This window comes from Pinus tabuliformis, chromosome X (assembly GCF_031772625.1).
Source record: "Pinus tabuliformis cultivar Carrire ecotype Pingquan chromosome X, CPIR1, whole genome shotgun sequence".
Taxonomy (NCBI): Eukaryota; Viridiplantae; Streptophyta; class Pinopsida; order Pinales; family Pinaceae; genus Pinus; species Pinus tabuliformis.
In genome coordinates, this window is record NC_142308.1 from 893,818,613 (window position 1) to 893,842,482 (window position 23,870).

A 23,870-nucleotide genomic window follows, 5' to 3' on the forward strand; every position below is an offset into this window, starting at 1 on the left:
GATGTCAATTGATGTCTATTGTTGTCACTATGCCAAACACTGTTGAGTACTGCTATCACTGTGTTGAATATTGTTGACTATTTTTGTCACTATCAATTAGCCCAATAAATATGTTTGCAATGAAAACCAACAAATCAGATCTATAGAACAGATCTATATAATAGTAGAGATAAACCGAAGCCTACCTAGTCACTGAAGTCCATTCAAGACAAGATGTGAAACCCTAGATATGAATTGGGTTGCCCTCATCAACACTATTTGTGAGTGACTAGAATTTTTGGGTCACTCTCACGAATACAGTATGCAAGTGAATGTCACTCCAAAGTCACTCCCAGGAGGTCTCTATGCATGTGATTCTGGCATTGAACTGAAAATTCCCAACGTAGCTCCCTATCCAAGTTGTGTGGGTGACTGACAAACCAAAGTTATACCTTTTATGAGTTTTTCAAGTGTCCGAGATGACAGGGTTGCTCCCAGGACTACTTGGTGTGAGCGACCAAGGACCGAAACCTTCTGATCTACCTCTAAACCTAGAGTCACTCACATAAGCCTTTGTGCCAGCATCGAAGGGTCTATAGTTACTCTCATAGGCTTGTGTGCCAATGAATAAGGACTAGAATGCCATGTTTTGTGCTAGTGATTGAGATCTAGAAGACCCTAACCTAGAGCGAATTTTTCACCTATGATCTCGGACCCTTAAGTGAACTCCTTCCGTCGAAACTGTTCGAACCAAGAAAAAAGGTAAGAGAAGATGTGTGCAAATGATCTTGAGGTCTATTTTATTTATAGGATTTCCTGAGTGGTCACTTGTGGTTAAGACTGACCCAAGCAATTACTTATGTGGCTAGGGCCACCCATTCCATAATACATGTGTGAATAAAATAATTCATAACTTAACTTTCGCTTAACCAAATTAGGTGACTTTTTGGTCGATTTTGGTCCTCTCTAAAAGAGGGTTATAATGAAATAATTATATTGGTAATTTTAGCTTTCCAATGTGTAATTTTACCATGGTTGCAAAAATTAACACTCCATCTCAACTAAGCAGAATTCCAATTGTCAGTATATATCCATTGAGCAATATGCCATTTTGGAATCTTCGAGTGTCAACACGTATCATAACATATCATCTCTAGCATGTAGTCGTCATGCCATGTACATATAAAGTGTCTCATCATCACAAATCATCATTGTATATCTCGATTTATCCTTTTCATATTCATGCTCGTATGCTGAACATTCTCGGATCTAGAAGAAGAATATTTTTTTGCCAAAGGGGAGCTCAAGCTACCACCCTCTATCCATCAAGCTACTATCTGGAATCTCTAATAGCGGGCTTCTATCCAAAAAAAATCATCAATTGTCATCGGAGAGCATACCATCAAGGAGCACCTCTCTACTTGGAACCACATCGAGGAGCAATATCTTCCACCCATAATAAGAAATAAGACAACTCATCACACAGTGGAGTACACCCTCGAACTTGGAATTTCATTGAGGAGCTTACCCTCAAACTGGAATCATATTGAGTTATCTCAAGCCATCCTATTTCCTACTGACCTTCCCATTGATGATCCAAAATAGTCATGTGGTAGAAAACCTACATCATAATCGACTTGGTTTGTACACCCCAAGTACACTCTCAACTCTTTGGCCAAAACAAGGAGCGATATTCCCATCAAGTTGGCATGCTTCAGGGTATGATGCCAACTCAGGTATACTTTGCAAAGACCAAGAGGGGAGTAGCATTCTCCGACCCTATAAAGATAAGGGAGAAACTTTCTTCTACCATGGGTAAGATATAGAGTAATGCCCTACTGTCTAGAGTTCCCTCAACCGTAGGAGCCCTCCATGTCAATTCCTCACCCTGGGAGCTCTAGAAGATTTTGGTCACTGTCCTCCATCAGTGTTATTCTCATAATCAGTTTTTCTCAATAGCAATGGTTTATTGTTCATACAGAACATCAAATAAAATATCATGTGAGATCATATATAATCATATGAATCACAAAAGGATACCATAATCATCCTCCCTCTTAAGGAGGTGCCAACCACAGTCCTGAGCTTGTTTCAAACAACTACATTGTCTCAATATATGAGAGTATCTCGGTCCCAACTATAAATATGGGACTTATTGCCAATCAAATCATCACAATGTATCCATGGTATCCATTTCATATCAAGATCATGCTCAAACAACTCTCTAAGGAGCTTCCTTATCCTGCCTCACAAGTAGCCATGCTAGCAAAATCATGATCAACCTTCGTCATGTTATGGACCTCTCCTCCAAGATATCATGGCAGATCATATACTAAAGCAACATCCAAATTTTCTTATCAACAATAATCTCAAATATTAGCAATACATCTATGAAGATACATGTCATGGGAGAAATATCACATTCTCAAAATATAACACGTTATGCATATATTTCAAATCATGCTCAGAGGAAACTCTATGTGAGTGAAAAAAATAACTCATGAATTCATTAAGGTTATATGCACATCATACATATACATATGTATATTCAAACCAGAACATCAATGCTTCAACAGTTGTATGCCATGTTAAGTTAAACAACATCTTGAACTTCAAATCTGACTATCCAAGGATTTGTAATTTTCATTGTTGAAAAACATTTTCCAATAGCTTTGAAATACAGAATCTCTTTACCAAATTCCAAAAATCGATTCATCATGCCATGATACATTATTTTAGGCTTTGTAATCCATCTCCCTCTCATTTAGATCATCAAAGGCTCATCACTTGTCATAAGTAGATCATCATCATATAAAACCAAAACCATAATCAATATCAAAGCCATACCTTGGAACTCATCATCCTGAATTCATTAGATAACTTTCAAATATAAACATATTTAGATCAGCGAGTTTGCTTCATGAAAATCTCTCTACAGGAACCATGCCTTGCTAAGTCACGATAATTATCCTTACATAACTCAATGTTATACCATCAATCAAAAAGGTAAACCCATCAAAGTTTATAAGACAAATCATGACCACTATCAAAGTCATCATTATCATAGTATTAATACTTTCAACCAGGACACAAGTGTAGCTCATATCAAATCATGACTTCATCATCCCAACAAGTCATGCATTATCAATCCAAACTTGATTAACTCATTCTCATAATCATAATATAAGTCATCCTGTCACTAGGTGAGAATACATACATCAAGGATGAGTCATGTGGGTTCCATTTTTCATGCCAAATCACAACTATCATTATTTCAACCATTGTGCTAAGAATAAGGAGGCCAATCTCCAAATAAGTCATCATGCCCACATATTATCGATATCAGGGTAAATCAATAATCATCAAATCAAATCACTAGACATCAGGTCAAGTCCAAATGCTATTGTAGAGAGATCTATAGTCAAAAAACATCTCAATCATTAATTCAAAGTTATTGTCAAGCATCATGATAAAACATTTTTCGTATATACCAGTAGCGTGAAATCATGCCAACCTCTTGTAGCACAAACACAGTGAAATATCTATATGTATGTCTTCGTCACCTGCAAACATAAGTTTAGTCTGCATGTTCATGTTATGGAAAACATTCAACCTTTTCCTGTTAGTAGATCTTGCTATTATATGCAATACATCTATGGTCGTGATATCTTCGAGGTGACTATCTCATTTCATGCACAATACTTCATTACGTGATCAACAATTTAACTCAATAACTTCAGAAATCGGTTAACAATGGAATAACATGTTAGGAACATCATGATTCAGAGTTCAGATAGCTTCAGAAAGATTTATATAATGGTCAATAATAGTCAAACCTCTGGTCACTCTCTTTAGGTTACCATGGGAGCGACTTTAGTTGACTGGACATTGTCTAGGCCTTAACATGCGTGCAACCAAGGATGAAATCTCCTACACCTGTGATTGTGGCTGGAGAATAAACCCTAATTTCTGTATGGGCTTTATATTTGGGACTCTGTTGTAGATCAATACTTGTAGATGCACATAAATCATACTTCAGTAACACATAATGAAAATAGTAATAATGTTAAGAATATTGAGAAGATATTCTCCCTCTGACTCGGAATCTACATCATCCATATTCATTCATTTCATCAACCTGTCTGTACTAGAGTCATGCAATAGTACATATGTTGGATCATAAACATATATCTATCATGGCTATCAGCATCATGAAATCAATCTTTCATCAAGTGATTAGACTCAAAGAAATATATAGATGAAGCATCATATCTCAAATATTATGAACATAATAGCAGTTTCTATCAAGTCACTCCATGAATTTACTGCATCTAGTTTAACCATATGCCATAAAGACAAGACCACTGGCAGTAAGAGGTCTAGAATATCAATCTTACACTTATACCTCTCACATAAAGGTTATCATCCTCTTCATGGCAAATGAGATCAACTTAGGTAATTCAATAAAACTTTACCAAAACAACATGAGTGTCAATCTCTCTTTCCATATGCTTTCATCATGGTTATTAAAAGCATTACCAACAGGCTCATGTACAGGATTCAATGAACTATCCTTCTATATGAAATCCATCATGACAAGTATCAAGAGTATCATTTTCTAGAGCCAAGGTGCTAGCCTTCTTTATAGGATCAAGACATCCAACAGATACATCACAAATGTTAGCCAAACATCAAGTGTATCAATGTATCAACATTAGATAGCCTCATAAAATTCAAGAAGGTCGAAATGTTCAACATTAAGTGCATAATTTCATCATAGGAGACATATATCCACGCCACTTTCATATGCATGTGTGAGTCATTAAATAAAGAGGCATTATCATCATACCTTAGGGCTTATCGAGCCAATAGCTGAAACACAACATAACATGCATACCTTTAAGTATTATGATACCTGAGCACCTACTCATTAGACATAGGCCACTTGAAGCACTTTATCATCTTTTCATTAAGTACCTCTTTGTCTCTTTCCAGGTCTACATCTCAAAATGATCCTCAAGAAGGATCTACATATCACATCTCATTAATGAGGTTAGAAACATCCATATACATATGCAGGAAATACAAGAAATAATATAATCATCAGATCCATAATTCTAGCAAGTAAGAAGAATCATAAGTCAAGAAATACTTATCTCCAATGAGAGGTGATCCTCTCCCTCTTGAACCAGTATTCAAGAGCCATCATTGTCCATGGTCCATATACCAATGTTTTCTTCAAGTATCCAACCATATCTGCTAGGGATTATCCCATCTAGGATTTCATTAAATCTCCCACAACTGCTTGAGAATCTTCTCATTGACCATACTATACCTCATATAGTTTCCATAAACCATGGTTTTCCTCCAAACCCTAATATCATAGAATCCACCAACCTTAATCATCAAGATGGCTAGGGTTTTATTTAAACCCTAGAATTATTTTAGGTCTCCACCATCCTCTTCTTGCTTCCATCAATGGTGTCATCATCGCGATGATCTTCGTGGATTTTGTTGAACCCAAATATGATACCATGTTATTTTTTATTAAGGCGACATTGTTATTTTCTATGATAGTTTCATTTCGTCATTAATACATTAAGTTCATCCCATTTCATCATTACATTATTCAGATATACACCATTATACATAAACATATGCAATTCAATAGGAAGAAACAACAACATCATCATCATCAATTCAATGGAATATAAAAGGGACAGTAGAAGAAAGCATGCACACACATAGGGACACCAGGATTGGTATAAGAGCAGGGCAAAACCCACTACGTGGAAAACCCTTGCAAATCCTTTTCTTCTTAGATCGTCATCAAATGATGCAGGAAAAGAGAGTACAATGATCCATCACTTTATCTATGCAACAAAAAAATAATGATATCTATGAAAAGTATCTAATCATGTTAGGAATTAGAACCCTCATACTTATGGTTGTAATGTGTTATCACAAACTCATGTCAATTGTTGTATATTGTTGTCATTGTGTCGAACATTTCTTAGTACTGTTTTCACTGTGTTGAATACTATTCAATATTGTTCTCACTGTCAATGAGCCCAATACATATGTTTGCAATGGAAATTAATAAATCATATCTATAGATATACAGATCTACATATTTGTGTAACAGTAGAGAGAAACCTAGATCTACCTAATCCCTGAAGTCAACTAAACCAAGATGTCAAACCGTATATCTGATCTAGTTCACCCTCATCAACACAATATGTGAGTGACTGAAACTTTTGGGTCGCTTTCACGAATACAATATGTAAGTGACTGTCACTACAGAGTCTCTCCCAGGAGGTCTCTATGCATGTGATGATGGCACTGAACTGCAAAGACCCAAAGCTACTCCCTATTCAAGCTATGCAAGCAAATGGCAAATGAAAGTCTCACCCTTTGTGAGCTGTGCGAGCAGCCGACATGATAGGGTCGCTTTTAGGGCTACCTGGTGCGAGTGACCGAGGACCAATCCTTCTGATTTAGCTTTGAACACAAATTCACTCCCATAAGACTTTGTTCTAGCGTCCAAGGGTGTACAATAACTCTCATAGGTCAATTTTGGTCCTATAAAAAAGAGGAATCTAATGAAATCATTATCTTGGTCATTTGAGCTATATATATATATATATATATATATATATATATATATATATATATATAGAGAGAGAGAGAGAGAGAGAGAGAGAGAGAGAGAGAGAGAGAGAGAGACTTTGTTTATATAAATATACATCTATATTAGATTTTGAGCATCATGACAAAGTAAACATCTTCCAAAACAATATCTTATTTTTTGACAATAGAAAGTAAAGCAATGGGAAACATGCATATGACTATTAATTTTTAATTATGTATATCTATGTATGTATTCATATAGGTACGTTTGTTCCTAAATCCCCCCCCAAAAAAAAACTAAATATATATAAAATTTATTGTGTACAATTTTGTAATTTGCAGGAAAACCAAATCATGGGTTTACTTCTTTGAATATGGTATAACAATTAACCAATGAAGTATTTTATTTTCCCTTATGGAGTGATTGATATAAGTATAAAGAACATATGCTAAAAGTATAAATAAAATAACCATAAGTGCATATTAGAAAATATATTTTTAGTTCCAAAGAAGTGGTCTTGAGGATACTATCTTCACTAGAGAATAAACAATTTCATTGTCTTTAACAAAAAACTGAAGATTCTAGGACAAATAAAGTATTTCCATTTTCTAAGGTCTTACCCGACTCAAGATAATAAATTAGTTAAATGTGGTTGATGAGGGCCCCACATTATTATACATTTCAAAAATGAGAAGGGAAACATTGTAGCATTGGATGTTCTTACAAATGAATTATTTAATATTAGCTAAGATTAGTCAATGAGGGCACATAGTGTAAGGTAAAACACAAGCATTATAAGTTTTAAAAAATCTAGTGTAAGACAAAACAAAAACAAAAGTATTGCAGGGTAAAACAAACCTAGTGACAAATCTAGTGCTCACTATATTTCCTCCTAGCACAAACACCAACATTCCAAAATAAAAATAAAAATAAATAAATAAATAACATGTGCTAGATTTTCTTCTAGCATAAACATATGAATTGGAAGGTAAAACAAATCTAGCGTGTGTTAGATTTATTTCTAACATAGACACGTGCATTGTAAGGTAAAACAAATATAATGTAAGGAAAAACACAAAAGCCTTCCAGGGTAAAACAAAAACATTTGAGAGTAAAATAAATGTAGTGTGCACTAGATTTGTTTATAGTACAAACAAAAACATCATAGGGTAAAACAAATTTAGTGTGTGTTAGATTTTCTTCTAGAATAAGCACAAGCATTGTATGGTAAAACATATTTAGGACCTACTAGATTTTTTTCTAACACATACATAAAGATTGTAAACCAAATCAAATTTAGTACAACACATTGCAGGGTAAAATAAAAACACAAACATAAGCATTGCAAGGTAAAACAAATTTAGTGGATGCTAGATTTATTTATAGCACAAACAAAAGCATTACACGGAAAAGCAAATCTAGAGCGCGCTAGATTGTTTTCTTGCACAAGCATAAGCATTGTAGCATAAGAAATATCTAGCGCATGCTAAATTTGTTTCCAGCACAAACACAAGCATTGCAAGGTAACTAGATTTGTTTCAAGAACAATCACAAACATTGCAAGGTAAAACAAATCTAACATGTGCTAGATTTGTTTATTGCACAAACAAAAACATTGCAAGGTAAAATAATTCTAGTGTTCGCTAGATTTATTTCTAGCACAAACACAAGCGTTGTAGGGTAAAAAAAAATCTAGCATCCATTAGATTTGTTTCTAATAGAAGCATAAGAATTCCAAGGTAAAACAAACCCAGCATGTGCAAAATTTCCTTCTGACACAAGATCTTGAAGCATGTGTTAAGTGTTATTGAGTGTATGCTAAATGTTTAGACAAGACTAATCTTATTTACTTTGTTTTACAGGTGCAATTGGTTCTTTTACCATTTTCTCTTGGAGGCAAGGTAGATATTTAGCAAGATGGAATGAAAGTGGTTGAGGGGTAAAGATGGTCAAGAAAGGATGCATAATGGTTATAATTGAGGTTTTAAAACATGATGCTCCACTAGCACATCCAACAAGATTTGAGCATACACTAGGGTGTGTATTGGAATCTTATGAGATTTTGCTAGAATTGGATTTGGAACCTCACTATCATGTTCATGCCATAAACTCAAAATAATATTTTGTAAATCTGATAAAGAAATGATACATAATGGTTATGATTGAGGTGGTTTTAAAACATGATGTTCCTTTACCACATCTAACATGGTTTGAGCGTATGCTAAGGGGGTGAATTGGAAGCTTATGATATTTGGCTATAATCAGATTTGGAATCACACTATCATGTTCATGCCATAAATTCAAAATAAAAGGAATTTCGATTAAATGAGTTATGGCTACAAAAAAATTGCAAAATTGCAATAAAAAATGGATGAAGAGAATGAAATTCAACTTTTGGCAGCGGTTGAATGTTTCAGACAAGGTTGTCTTCAACATGTGGATAGGAAGCCCACTGCAGTTGTTAGAAGGGATTTGAAAGACATAAATAAAATGGTATTAGGGAATTTATCTTGAATTCATTCCTCAAATAAAGTCATGTCAAAGAGAAATATTGCAGAGGATTGTTTTGCTTGGTACCAAATCTTGTTGACACAGAAATTGGGTCTATTCCAATCAATACCATAGTTTGTTCATGGATGTTAATGAAAGAACATTGCAATAAGACCAAGATAAATAAATGTGGTGTAGAAGTTGTTCTTGCTTAATTTGAGAGTTTATTGAGATTAGGTGGAGATGATTCATGAATTTGATTTTGTTTTTTGAAAGATCCATTAATATATCTCAGAAACAATTTCCAATGTTTGTTGTATATTCTTTTCATTTTAATTTTTGAGTTTTATAGTATTTAATACATATATACACATTTTGGCTCAACCTCAATGTAATCATGTGATGAAACTTTATGTGAATAACACGGCACTTCTATTCAATTGCAGTTAAAAACATATTTTAGACTTGATATATTAAAACAATATTGGAGTAGCTAATTTTAAGATAAACTATTTAAACACTTAAAGAATAAATGGTAGACAATTAAAATAAATTTTAAACACTTAATGAATAAATGGTAGAGAATTGAAATAAATTTTGAAGTGAACTTTCCTTAATATTTCGTATTATATTTGATATAAATAAAGTAGTAGTACTCCATTGCATTCTAATAATAACTTAACATGTCCTTAACATTATGGTAGACAATTGAAATAAATTTTAAAGTGAACTTTCCTTAATATTTCGTATTATATTTGATATAAATAAAGTAGTAGTACTCCATTGCATTCTAATAATAACTTAACATGTCCTTAAAATTTTACTAGTATAGTAGTTGGCAAGCGGTTAGTAGGGGTAAAAACGATGGCTGTGAAGACTGATCGAAGAGCGAGCGGAGGGATCGGTGGTCTCGAGATCGAAACCCGGGCCCTCAAAGAAACCCAGCTCAGGCGTGTAAGAAAAAGGCCCTGGCGGAGATACGCAGTGAAGATCAGAGACCCATGGAGGAAATTGCGAGTGTGGCCCGGCACATTCGATCCAACCAGGAGGGCAGCCCGTGCTTACGCTGACACCGCCAGGGTCCTGCGCAGCGTAAAAGGGAAGACCTATTTCGCTCTCGCCACAGAGGACAGGGCCTCTGCTGTGCTTGCTTGGACGCGCATCCCCCGGTGGATTCGAACGCTGCACCCTCAGCAGCAGGGGCTGAAAGATCTCAAAGCTACAGCTCTGGCTTTGCTTCCTTCCGGGCCGACCTTGGAATCCAGCAAGAAAGAGCAGGAAAATGCATCATCCGCATGGTCTTGGTATGGATCTGAGGCAACCACTTGCTCTCCGAAACGTAGTCTCAGCTTCAGATCTGACAAAGATCTGCCAGATCTGGTCATCCAGAAGGCAGAAAAGCCCGTGCTCTGGCCGGATCTAGAGATCTGCATGGGGTCACAGCCCTTATCTGACTCATTTCAGATCCAGATTTCTCCGCCTTCAGGCAGAACCATCATGCAATGGGTTCGCCCTTCAGATCTGGTACAGGATCTCAAACTGAATCTAGAGCGCAGATTGGGGATCCCATCCAGCCTTCTGCGACTTCTCATTCAAGGTAAACAACTTGAAAACCCTCTTTCCCTCTCTGCTTACAGCATTTCCAGGAATAGCTCGGTGGTGGTAACCCTTCGTTTGAGAGGAGGAGCAGCGGGACAATCTTCCTTTTCTCGGCCTTTCTCATATAAGGACGCAGTTCACTCCGAGAACCCGAAACCCCCGGAAGCCCTTAAATCTAAGGCCTTCTTGGTTGACAAAATTGAAGAAGTTCCCTCTGTTAAACTCATGCATGATGATCTAGCTTCCGAGCTTCAAGAATTTGCAGAAAGAGCCATCATTTGCAGATTTAATGGATTGTGGCCGCGATCTCAGGATCTCTATGCATGGATCCATGCAAACTGGACACATCACTGTAAGATCTTTTTTTGTTCGAAACGTTATTTCATTGTTCTATTTGATAACAATAAGCACTACGAAAAGGCCTTAGCAGAGGGCCCTTGGTTCTTGGGAACGGCAGGGCTATTCTTGACTCCCTGGTTCCCAGATTTTGATCCAGCCACGACAATCATTACCAAGACACCGGTATGGATCCGGCTTCCAAATTTTCCTGCCCACCTATGGAGTACTCGTGTCTTCAGAGCTATAGGAGACACCTTGGGCAGCTTCATCAGAGGAGATTTTTGGCGGGAGTCCAAAGGTCTCTACTCATATGCAAGATTATGTGCGGAGTTAGACCTGAGCAAAGGCCTTCCAGAACAAATCAATCTCAAGATAAATGACTTTGTCTGGACCCAGACACTGGATTACGAGAACACTGCTTTTCGGTGCCGCCATTGCCACCAATCTGGGCATTTGCAGAATACTTGCCCATCTCGTCCGGCAAAAAAGAACAAGGCCAACGACTCCAAGCCCAAGTCCAAACGATGGGCTCCCTGCTCTCCTCCTCCAGTAGTAGAGTCTGATTCCTCCAGCTCTGAAGATGAAGATAGCGATGAAGATTTGAATCAGGCCCCTCCTTTTGTGGCCCCTTCCACCGATGGCCTGGCGCCTTCCTCTGATTCAGCCATTGCTCAGAAACGTGTCCATTTTTCCTCCTCCTCGGACTCAGAAAAGGAGGGCTCCCCTGTGGAGGACCCCAATCTTCAAGTTGTAATCGCCCATCCACCCCAAAATGGCTGGGTTGAAGTTAAAAAAAGGAAAGGGAAAAAGCTTCGTGTTGAAGCCTCTACTCTTTCCGGGTAGCATTCTATGCTTCTTTAAGCTTACAGTGACTAGTTGTAGCTCCTTGCTTGCTCATCTCATTCCCCGGAGCTGAGGTTGATAGTCCTATCATTTCCGGTTGCCGGTATCTTGCATCTCTGGAATGTATCCACTTGTACTATATTTTACTGCTTATTAGAATTAGTCTTAATTGAGAAAAAAAAAACATTTTACTAGTATAATAACTTATGCTAAACTGATATTTATATGTTCTAAAGTAGTTACTTAGTCTCAACATCAGAATAATTAATAATTATAAGAAACACAATATTTATATGTTGTTAAATAGCTTTATAGGTAAACAAAATCTTATACATACTATTACTGATGAGTTAAATCTTAATGAAGTTGGTTTTAATATAGAAATAAAAATATTAATTACAATAAAAATAATGTAAGCAACCTAAGTTTTAGAGGAATATCAAGTATATGTTCTTTTCAATATAATATATTCAAACAATTCAACAATAAATATTCAACTCTTGTAATAACTAGTTTAGTCAATTTACCATTTTTGCTCTTGTTTTTCAAAAAAATCATTCTATACTACTATATTGCTATTCTTATTGATAATTGATTTTGATTCTTAAAATAATTAATAATAGATACTCGATGTTTCTAATGTCATTTTCATTAAATAACTTTATAAGTGAGATATTTTTCATACATTAATCTATTATTCATGAAGTAAGCCTCAATCAACTTAGTTTTTAACACAAAAATAAAAATAATAAAAGTAAATTATGTTCCTATTCCAATTCATAATTTATTTTTATCTTATCAACTATAAAGTTGTTCAATTTTTCTATAATAATATATAATAGGTAAGAATTTCCTTATGCAATTTATTATGCATGAGTTAAATCCTAATGAACTTGGTTTTAATACAAAAATGTAATGTAAATATTAATTACAATATAAATGATGTAAGTAATTTAAGTTTTTGAGGAATATCATCTAATGTTTTTTCAATCTAATATACTCAAACAATTCAAGAATAAATATTGAATGCTTATAATAACTAGTTTATTTAGTTTACTATATTTCCTCTAATATTTGAAAAAATAAATCTATATTACTCTATTGGTATTCTTATTTATAATTGATTTTAATTGTTAAAATGATTAATAATAGATACTTGACATTACTAATACCACATTAATCTATTATTCATGAAGAAATTCTCACTCAAGTTAGCTTTAACACAAAAGTAAAAATAATAAAAATAACTATGTTACTATTCCAATTCATAATTTATTTTATCTTGTTAACTATAAAGTGGCGTAAATCTCCTATAATGGTATATAATAATGAAGGGGACGATGATCATAGTTCTTTATATTTAATTTTTAAGTTTGATAAACATTTCAAGATCAACATAGTTTTGTTGAGTTGAAAGGTAAAGAAGGATGGTATTGTCACAAATATTTTGAAATTTAGATTCAATTTGAGTATGAAATAGACAATCTAAGAGAATTTCGTGCAAGGAAAATTTTAAGGATGGAAAATTTTCTTGAAGTTTAAAAACATTGGCGAATCTCACTAATCCCCAATATGCAAACTATAAAATGTGTATTGGTATATTTGTAAAGTTATTCAAATTTGTAGTGATTTATATATAGTCTCTATATAATGTTGGCGATTTTGAAGGAAAAATAATTTTATATTCTAAAATTTGGGCGAATCGTTTTTTATAAAATTGGAAATTGGCGAATCTTTTTTGTGAAAAAATCATGGAATATTAGCCCATTGGGCGAACATTAGCCCCTAAAATTTTCCATGATTTCGTGTTTTTTATATTCAACTCTGTTTGTGTGACAAAGATGACTGGAACTTTCCTCTCACTGTGCTTTTGGAATTTGTGAGTTATACCTAGTTTCACTATAAAGGTCATGAGAGTTTGTTCTTATTTTGAAAATGTTTATTTTAATTTTCCCGCCACTCAAAACAAAGTCAAGATGCTTCTAGTTTTCATGATTTGAGTTAATCACCTCCTTAATATAAGATCTTAGCTCCTTTTTACCCTCTAACTCTTTATCACCACAATATTTAATAATAATTCAATTTGGATGCAATTATATCTTTAATATTAATATATTTATTCTGAAAAATGATCTCCTCCTTTATCTCCCAATGGCATAGCCAAGTTTTCTCATCTTTTTGCCATTCCGACTTGAATTTAAGGTAATTTTGGCTAGAGTTACACCCAATTTTATTAAACCTCTTATCTTCCATGTTATTTAACCTCTTCGTATATATAGAATATCGATGTGATTCTTTTAGTGCCAGAAAGATATGCTTCTATGAAGGGTATATGATATTAGGGTGTATCTCATTATATATCAACAAAAATAAAATACTAGATCTTAGATTTTTGGGATCCATAATGATAACTAGATTGTCTTTAGAATTAAACACATTATTAAAATCTGGTCAACGTTTCAAACCATCTAATGTGGTTCATCCCCATAATGAACCACATTAGATGGTTTTAAACATCGACCAAACCTTAATAATATGATTAATCGTAATGACAATCTAATTAAAATAAAATAAGTTACTATAATAGTTGAAATTGTTGTAAATTATAACAATAACAAAAATTGTTACTATACTATTTAACAATTTTATAGATGGTGGCTTACCATAATAAGCCGATCTAAATAAAATAGTTGTCATAATAACATAATACTACTAAAATATAAGTTAATAATAATATCAACCATTGATTATTATTAATGTCATTATATAGCTTTATATATGATATTTTTTTGCAATTTTATTACTTATTATGTAAACCTTGATCAATTTAACTTTAAATTAATATAAAACAATAAATAATATTAATAGACATAAATTATGTGGTTATAATTTCTATTTTATTAATGTCATTATATAAGTTTATATATGACATTTTTTTGAAAATTTTATTACTTGTTATGTAATCTTTGATCAACTTAACTTTAAATTAATATAAAACAATGAATAATATTAAAACACATAAATTATGTGGTTATAATTTCTATTTTATAATTGGTTTTGGGCTTAAAGGATAAATTTAAACATAATATGGGTCTTATATAAAATTTTCTCTTATGGATTATAAAATGTTATCAACCTCCTAAAATAATAAAATATGGTACTCAACACAAACAAAATTACTAACAATAGTACCTAAAATTAAAATTGTTATTGTAACAAATATATTATTACTCATATAATTCTATTATTAAATAAATTTTATGGATACTTTAAAATTGTCAACCTTCTACTAGAATAGTATCTCAACACATAGTATGGTATTTACTATATCAAATTATAATTATATTTGTTAGTAATATTTATATATAGAATAGTATTGTCATCAAATAGTATTAATCAACTTTTTAATACAAACCATAAAAATATTGGAAGAACTAATTAGCCCAAAATTAAGACATAAAAAATTTACTTGTGCAAATTTATATAAATTTGTTTTATATAGTTTATAGTGACAATTTTATTACAAAAAATGATGATATTATCGATCAAAATTTGATGGATGATAATAGTGGAGTCCTAAAGAATGAGCTAATCTTGAATATTCTCTCTAATTGCTAGGGCTACCCTTTGTAGAAGGGATGTGTCCCTTTGCTTGATTATTAGTTACTTTGTCCAAATTCCCAAAAAAAAAAAGATTTCCAATTGATGAGACTGAAAAGTCACACTTGGTTATTTGATTATTAAATAATTTAATTAATTAATTAATTAATTGCTTAGTTATATAATAATAAATTATTAATTTATAAATAAACTAATAAAAATTATTAAATTATAATTAATAGTTCATAAGTAAGTAACACTAATTAATTAAAATTATAAGTAACACTAATTAATTAAAAAAAATTAATAATAATTAACCATAAGTTGTTATTATTATTATAATGAAATATTTTATTTTGCAAGTTTATATAAATTTATATTATATAGTTTATTATGATAACTTTATCACCAAAAAAATTGAAAATATCCATTCAAAGTAGTGAATTAAGTAATTTTCTAATTCCTCATTTTGGAAAAACTTAATCTAATTAAAATAAAACAAAAAACTAAATCTAATGTATAATTCCAATTTTAATGAAATATGTGTTCTTGACTATTGAATTGATTTTAATGTTACTGAAAACCTATAACATGGAAGAGCCTGTAGCATGAAGCTAAATAACTTCGATTGTATTCTCGCAGACACCTATACATTGAGAGCTAGAGTGAATCAATCTTACTTGAACATGTTTCAACCTCTCACCCTTCCCACCAACGTCAATTTGACCAAATTTAATTTAAGACCTAAAGTGATGAAATCAATTCATAATAGAACTAATACATGATTGAAAATCAATTCATAATAGAATTAATACATAATTGGTATATTTCACCCATCAATAAATCCCAAATGGTTTCATGAAGTGAATTTTAATCAAAAGATATAACAATATTCATAACACTTACACAATTGAGAGAGAATCGTTTACACACATGGCATTCACACACTGAAAAAGAGGATCAACCCATTAAAACTGAAAGCCATCTTAGTTCATTTAATTGTACAAACACAATATATTTACAGGGACATGCACGCCTTGCACCCACACTTTACAAGGTTTGTGGTCTCCTCTTTCACCCTACTTCCGAGACCCTCTCCTCTTTATGAGCTACTCCCTTGCCCATTTACTTTTACACTTTACACGTATATTTTGACATCTAACTACTCGACGAAAATGTCCTAACAAAATGGAGTTTCTTTTGTACATCTATGCATTATTCTTAACACTATCTCACAACTAAGCTTGACACATGTTGCTTTTACTCATGTCCACCTGGGCTAAATACAAGCTCATTAAAAATAACTTAATACTCTAAATGCCTTCTAAAATCAAGAAACATGTAATTACATCAAAATACGCTATTTCTAATTTACACAAATTACAAGGGAGAGAAATCAAAATACACTATTTCTAATTTACACAAATTACAATGGAAAGGAATTTCTTTCTGCTTTGAAAATTTCATCACCCACTTGGCTCTACTAAGAAATGGTTACCTAGGATTTGATGCTCCGGATCAAACCCATTGAAAACTTCATGGCCCACTTGGCTCTACTAAAAAATGATTACCTAGGATTTGATGATCCACATCAAACCCAATGAAAAAAACAATAAACAACTCGTAAAAATTTCGAATCTTTTTCTAAATCAACGACGGAGTCATGCAATTCCCGATAATTGCGTTTTAAGTAAAATATATTTTAATGAAAACTTTAGATGAATCATTAAAGCCAAGTGGTTTTTTTTGGTATTAAATGTTTGGTATCCATAATAATGCTGGTTTTAAAAATGATTTGGATGTGGAGTCGTTGTTACGGGAAACATAATTGTATTGACTTAGGAAAACGACAATACTATTGGCTTACCCTAAATTCACTTGGAAACCGATGACACATGTATGGGCTTCTTTATTCATTAAAAAGCCCGGCCTTCGTGGCTTAAAATACGATCTCAGTTGAGTGTTGAGTGAGGAGCAATGAAGCGATGGTTTCGTTGGTTTGACTTCACTTTTTTATACTTATGAGATGCATAGAAAATCAACAATATCTTGAAGGCCCAAGTAAGGAAAGAAGGATTTTAAGTGCCGTTCATCTCTAAATTAAATTAGCTTTCATATCATGTTTACATCGGCGTTGAATCTCGTTTCTTACTTGGCCTCATGCATTCCCTCTGGCAGGAACATACCATTATTGCTTAAGCAGCTCTCTGCTTTAGGTCGCGGCCTCTACTCCTTTCTGACAAGGGCAGCGGCTCACTGCGCCACTACTTCTTCCACCTATAATTACAGTTATCATCTACCACCAATGCTCTAACAAACCGTGTGTTTATTCACAATGCGGCCGACGATTGTATACAGATGCCACCAAAATTGTAACAGAAATTGCGAAGCTAGGAGTGATATTAGAGTACAATGTGTTGTATGTACGTAAATATTCTTCGCTGAAAGATGTTACAGTATAAGAAGATTATCTCTCCAATTTCCTGCTTTACATTACAGTTTGCGTATGCCATTTGGATTTGATTGTAAACATACCCCATTTGGATTTAAATTGGAGTATTAGTATTACTCAATATTTTTCATCGTTTTTCATCATTGTAGTTGTTATGGATTTGATTGTAAACATACCCCATTTGGATTTAAATTGGAGTATTAGTATTACTCAATATTTTTCATAGTTTTTCATCATTGTAGTTGTTATGAAAGTGCAAAGGTATATTGTAAAATTGTTACCATAAGAAAAGAAAGTATTTGTTGTTTATATATATATATATTTATTTGGGATTCAACTGTTTTAAATTTATCTATAATAATTTCCATGAACAGTAGTCGTAACTGACTAATTTCTTATAATTTTTTAATTCTTTCACTTTCTACACAGACAGGATTATGATTGTGCTCTACTTCTATTTTATTTCATTTGATGTGGGATGTGGCTCTGTGAGAGGCCTGTTGGTGCACATATAGTTATAAGGCTAACCATTTAATTTCATCACGGTTTATGTGGTTTTTCTGAGTGAGATTTTACATTCGAGTCGTAAATTTAAATAGATATAAGAACAATTTCTTATCTCTATAGTTAAAAACTTGAGGACAATATATTCTCTCGATAGGATTAATTCTCTGTTTTAACTTTTTAAGTCGTTGAATAACGTTGTTAGAAAGCAAAATAGTAAACCTAAATGGAGACAATCATTTACGATTTAAAATTGAAATTAATGAAATTTTAAATTACGTTCAAGACAACAAGCCATGACTGAAAATGGGGCTACCTAAATGTGCAATGCCATCTTAAAATTGGTACTAAAATGTAGTTTTACAAAAAAGCATTGTGCAATTTAATAACATCTCAATGTTCCATAAAATTATAGCGGACTTTCCCAATAAAAAAATTAAGCTTATTATTCCACATATGTAAGGCTAATTGTTATAATATATATATAACACCAAAGCCTCATATGTGTAGAAAGCTAATTAGGGTGCATAGCGAAATAGGAGCAACTTCGCTATGTATCATCAACAATGAAAATATGCCTCTCATATTTTGTGGGTTAATCCCAATTTTTTGAGAATCATTATTAAATATTATACCGTAAGGTGTTGGGCCGTCCACGGGTCAGAAGTTTTAACATGTTAATTTTTCTCGCATGACGTATTACTAGTGAGTGCAGACCAAGCGATAGAGCGATGAATCAATTCTCTCGTGTAATTTTTCTCGTTCGTAAGTTCGGGAAATTTATGGTAATTGTTTTAATGAATTTAAATTATTAATAATTTAATAATTTTAAATTTTAAAAATTAGGTTGAAAGTGTTTTTATTGCGGTTCTTTTTATTATTTTTTTCAGAGAGAAAATCCACATATGGCCGAAGCCTACAGATATTTTTTACAATCAATATGGCCGAAGCCAACATAATTAATAGATATTTTTTACAATCAATATGGCCGAAGCCAACATAATTAATGACCAAAACCAGCAGAATACGACATAACCTATAGAAATCGCCCAGCGAGGGGCCGCCCCAGGATTCGATGACGACCAGGAGTGCGAAAGCCAACCGCCCCAGCCGTCCTAACATGCACTTCATGTGCATGGTTCCTCTTATTAACATTATAGAGATTTTCCTCGTTCTCCATTAGATTGATTTCTTCCAGCTGTTCTGTGAATTTCTTCTAGCTGTCCTCTACATGTGTCGTCTCTTTTGTACTGGTTTCATCCTTGTGTGTATCGGTATCATCTTCTCTGTGTACAAATAGCTCAAGGCAAAATTCAAAGTTGGATTGGTCCACGCTCCTTCTGCTATTTTGAAGTTACAGCTCTCATGCCTTGCACTGACCTCCCCTTTCCCCATTGTTCTTTGTATACTTGTTTCATCATCTGTGTGTACCGGTATCATCTTCTGGATGTACAGGTAGCTCAAGGAATAATTCAAAGCTAGATTGGTTCGCGCCCCTTCATCGATTTTGTATGTACAGGTAGCTCAAGGAAAATTCAAAGCTTGTGACAGTGACCTCTACGGTGTCCAAGGTGGGGCGTTAGTGTGCTTCGTCTCTTTTTCTTCCACGAATGCACATTGTTTAAAGTGCAATGTAAAAGAAGAAATGGTGAATTTCTGAAGGGTCACCTGATTTAGAGACAATAGAGAAGGCATTTGTGTTTGTTTCCAAAGCAAGGTTTTGTATGGTGGATAGAGCCTTGCAAAATCAAGTCCTTGGCGTTGCTCTCCCTCTTTCTGGTCGATTAAATTCTGAATCTTACAAATGCATTATGTTTTATTAAATTTCTAATCTTACAAATGCATTATGAGCCGGAGGAGTCTTATTTTGTTCTGGTGTATTATCTTTGGCCAACAAACACTATGTCTCTACATTTAATTTGATTCGGCTCAATCTGCAGGTGCTAAATATTTTTTTCATCTGTCACCACATTACTTGCTTCTGGATTTGCCATAATTCTTTTTATTTGCTTGCGAGAAACAAGGTTGTTTGTTGTTTGCTTGCTTGCCATAGACGAAGTTACTTGCAAGGTAGTGGAGGAATGCGTGATTTGCGTGTGAGATGGCGTCGCATGCCTGACTCATGATTGAAGGTGTAAGGTCTCTGGGCATGAACGCGGGCGAGTCAGCGTGCACGACGGGCGCATGGGCGCGCGCTTGGCACACGGGCGAGCGCACGACACGAAAGAGTTGCGGAAGAAATGCGACGATACTTGGAGCATTACGACACTTAGTGGAAAAATGAGTGGAGGCAAGGAGTTTATACCTTGACTTGGAGAAGCTTTGCACGACGGCAAGGCCGACTACATGTGCGCACACCATGCTTAGGGGTCGGCTTGAGGGCCACCACCTGTGGAGACATGTGTATATATTAGCCAAGGCGCAAGTTCATTTGAGAGTAAGGAACTCGCACTAAAGGAGCTCGCACTTCTAAGGAGGAGCAGAGGTAAAGTGCGCATTCCTCTTGTGGATGCGCATAACCCATGCATAGTTCTAGTGCGCAGGTTGAGTTGTGGTAAAGGCCGATTGTAGGGTGGACGAGGTGCGCCCAAGGGGTTGTTCTAAAGTGGAGATTGTGCCGGGTTTTAAGTAGAGTGTCTCGATGACTCGTGTGAGCACCCACTCTTGTGCAAGACGTGCACATACACTTTGTAAAGGCTGGTGGCCTATGTTGTAAAATATTCTAAGTATTGGCTTGGAGTCTGCTAAGCATTACTTGTATTGTATTATTGAAGAAAGACTGATTATAATATATTGTCGGGCAGACTTGTTCGGGAGTTGCCCCTCCCCTTTATACTTGTTGCAATTGTTGATGTTCTTGTTGTAACTGCTATGGATAATGAATGAGTATGGGCTTCATTAAGTATAAAGGATAATTGCATTTTACTTGGTTGCGAAACACAAATTAAGTAAGGACAAGTGAATTAGGCGTAGTCCACGAAGGTTAGTATTGGTGAAAAGAAAGGGTTCGGTGGTGCCGCACCTCGCTATAAGCAGTTGGAAGACTACCGCAAGTGTAAGGGCGTGACAAGTGGTATCAGAGCTCGGTCTAGAGCTGGTGAGCAGGGTTGTTCATGAAGATTGAAGCTTGTGAACAGGTTCAGGTGTTGAACCATTGAAGTCGGTTTGAAGCTGGTGAGCAGGGTTGCTCGTAACAGTGGAAAGGGTGCTTGCATGTGAAGGAAACCGTTTCACACAAGTGGAACAAGGGTTGGTTCTAATTGCAGGTGACTTGGTGAAGTTGTTGGATGGTCGAAACTAGATTGCAAAGGAGAAAGAAGTTGTTAAAGATGGCAGTCGAATCTCAGGCTGGGTCTAGTCACGTTGGGAAGGATACTACTATTGGGTTCATTGAAAAGGTGTTGGAAAAGATGGAGGATATGGAGACTTCTTGGGATAAGAAGATGGACTTGTTTGCTAAAGAACAAGAGGCCAACTTGAAGACAAGGGAAGAGCTCGAGGAACTCCGAACACAACATGATGAACTCCAGACACAGTATGAGTACACTGATCTTATGTGTACACAACTTGAAGTAAAGGTCAAGGAGGTTGAAGAAGCAAGGGATCAGGGTCTTGCAGAGATCGTGAACTTGAAGAAAACTCTTGACGAAGCCAACGATGAGATAGCGGTGTTGAAGAAGGCCGTGAGGCATAACTCAGGTGGAGGAGTGCCTCATGTAAAGGTCAAGGAACCGAAATCTTATGATGGCACAAGGAATGCAAAAACTCTTGGCAACTTTCTATGGGACATGGAGCAATACTTGGAACGGTTGGGTCTATCTGATGATGAGACAAAGGTCAAGGTAGCTGCTCAGTTCTTAACAAAGGATGCTAAGATGTGGTGGCGAAGGAGGTTGGATTAGATTGCCAATGGTAGTGCTGATGACATTACTTCGTGGGATGACATGAAGAAGGCTTTGTAGACTCATTTCAGTCCTTAGGATGGAACATGGGAAGCAAGGATGAAGATTAAGTACATAATGCAGACCGGAAGCCTACAAGCATATCTGCGGGAGTTTGCAAGTGTAGCTCTGGAACTTCTTGGCGTGGCGGAGAGGGACAAGGTGTTCAACTTCATTATTGGGTTGAAGCCTTGGGCATGCAATGAAGTGAAGAGGCAGAAGATCAGGACACTTGAGGAAGCTTTTGCTGCTGTTGACAGATTGGTGGAGCATTATGATGAGACTTCTGATGATAGGAAGAAGAAGTCCGGTAAACCAAAAGATAAGAAGAAGGAAGATTCTTCGAAATTGGATGATAATTCGAAGACGAAGAAAGCCTTGAAGTGCTAGATATGTGCTGGACCACATACGGTGAAGAATTGTCCTTCTAAACCAAAGGTGGCTGCTATTGCACAATCTGATGCGAAGAATGAAAGTGCTTCTGTGGGGATGATGCAGATACTTGGTGCTTCTGCTACTACGGAGGTGGTCTCTAGGAGGGATCCTGAGAAGAACAGATTGGAGTATGTTCAGATGAAGGTTGGAGGTGCTGATGTACTCACTATGGTGGATAGTGGGGCTTCTCACAACTTCATGGGTGAAGATACTGCGAGAAGGATTGGGCTGAAATTTGTACCGGCAAAGGCACAAATGAAGACAGTGAATTCTCCTCTTATTGAGATTCTTGGTATAGCTGAGAGGGTGGACACTACACTTGGTGAATGGACCGGGAAGGTGGACTTCACTATAGTGCGAATTGATGACTATGAAGTTGTATTGGGGATGGAATTCATGAAACAATTTGAGGTTATGGTTGTTCCACATTTGACAAAGCTCTACATTTATGATGGAAGCGAAGATGTACCCATTGGTGTTCCAACCATTGGTGTGACAAGACCTGATTGTAAACTAGGAGTGATGCAAATGGAGGATGAGAAAAGAATGGGAGACATGAGTAAGCGATTGTCTACTGTTGAGGAAAGCTTACCAAGCAGTCATTGGTCAATAGATCACTTTCAGATAGCATCTTGGATTTGACAAGAAGGCTAGAGTTGGTGGAGGATGATGATGATGATGAGGAGGTATATGTGAGGTCGGATGTCCAGAAGGAAGACCGGGTTGCTTATCTACAAAGGATGGAGATTGAGGATCCTGACAGATGGATTGAGTTGATTAGTGAGGGAGAGCCTTTAGGTTCTACTCCCTCTACATCTTCTTAGATGGATGAAGAAGATGGGGCTCATTGTTAGCTGCTCATGGCAGTGAGTCCCTTAGACATATGGAGCAGGTATGACTGATGGTGGAGGGATGGGCATCAAGCATCATGGCATGTTGCAGATGGATGGAGTTTCCATGGACCTAAGCATGGATTATGGAGATAGATTCTTGAGGAGTCAAGGATGTGGCAGATGTTTGAGGAACAACGGATGATGGCATGAGGATGTTCACTCTT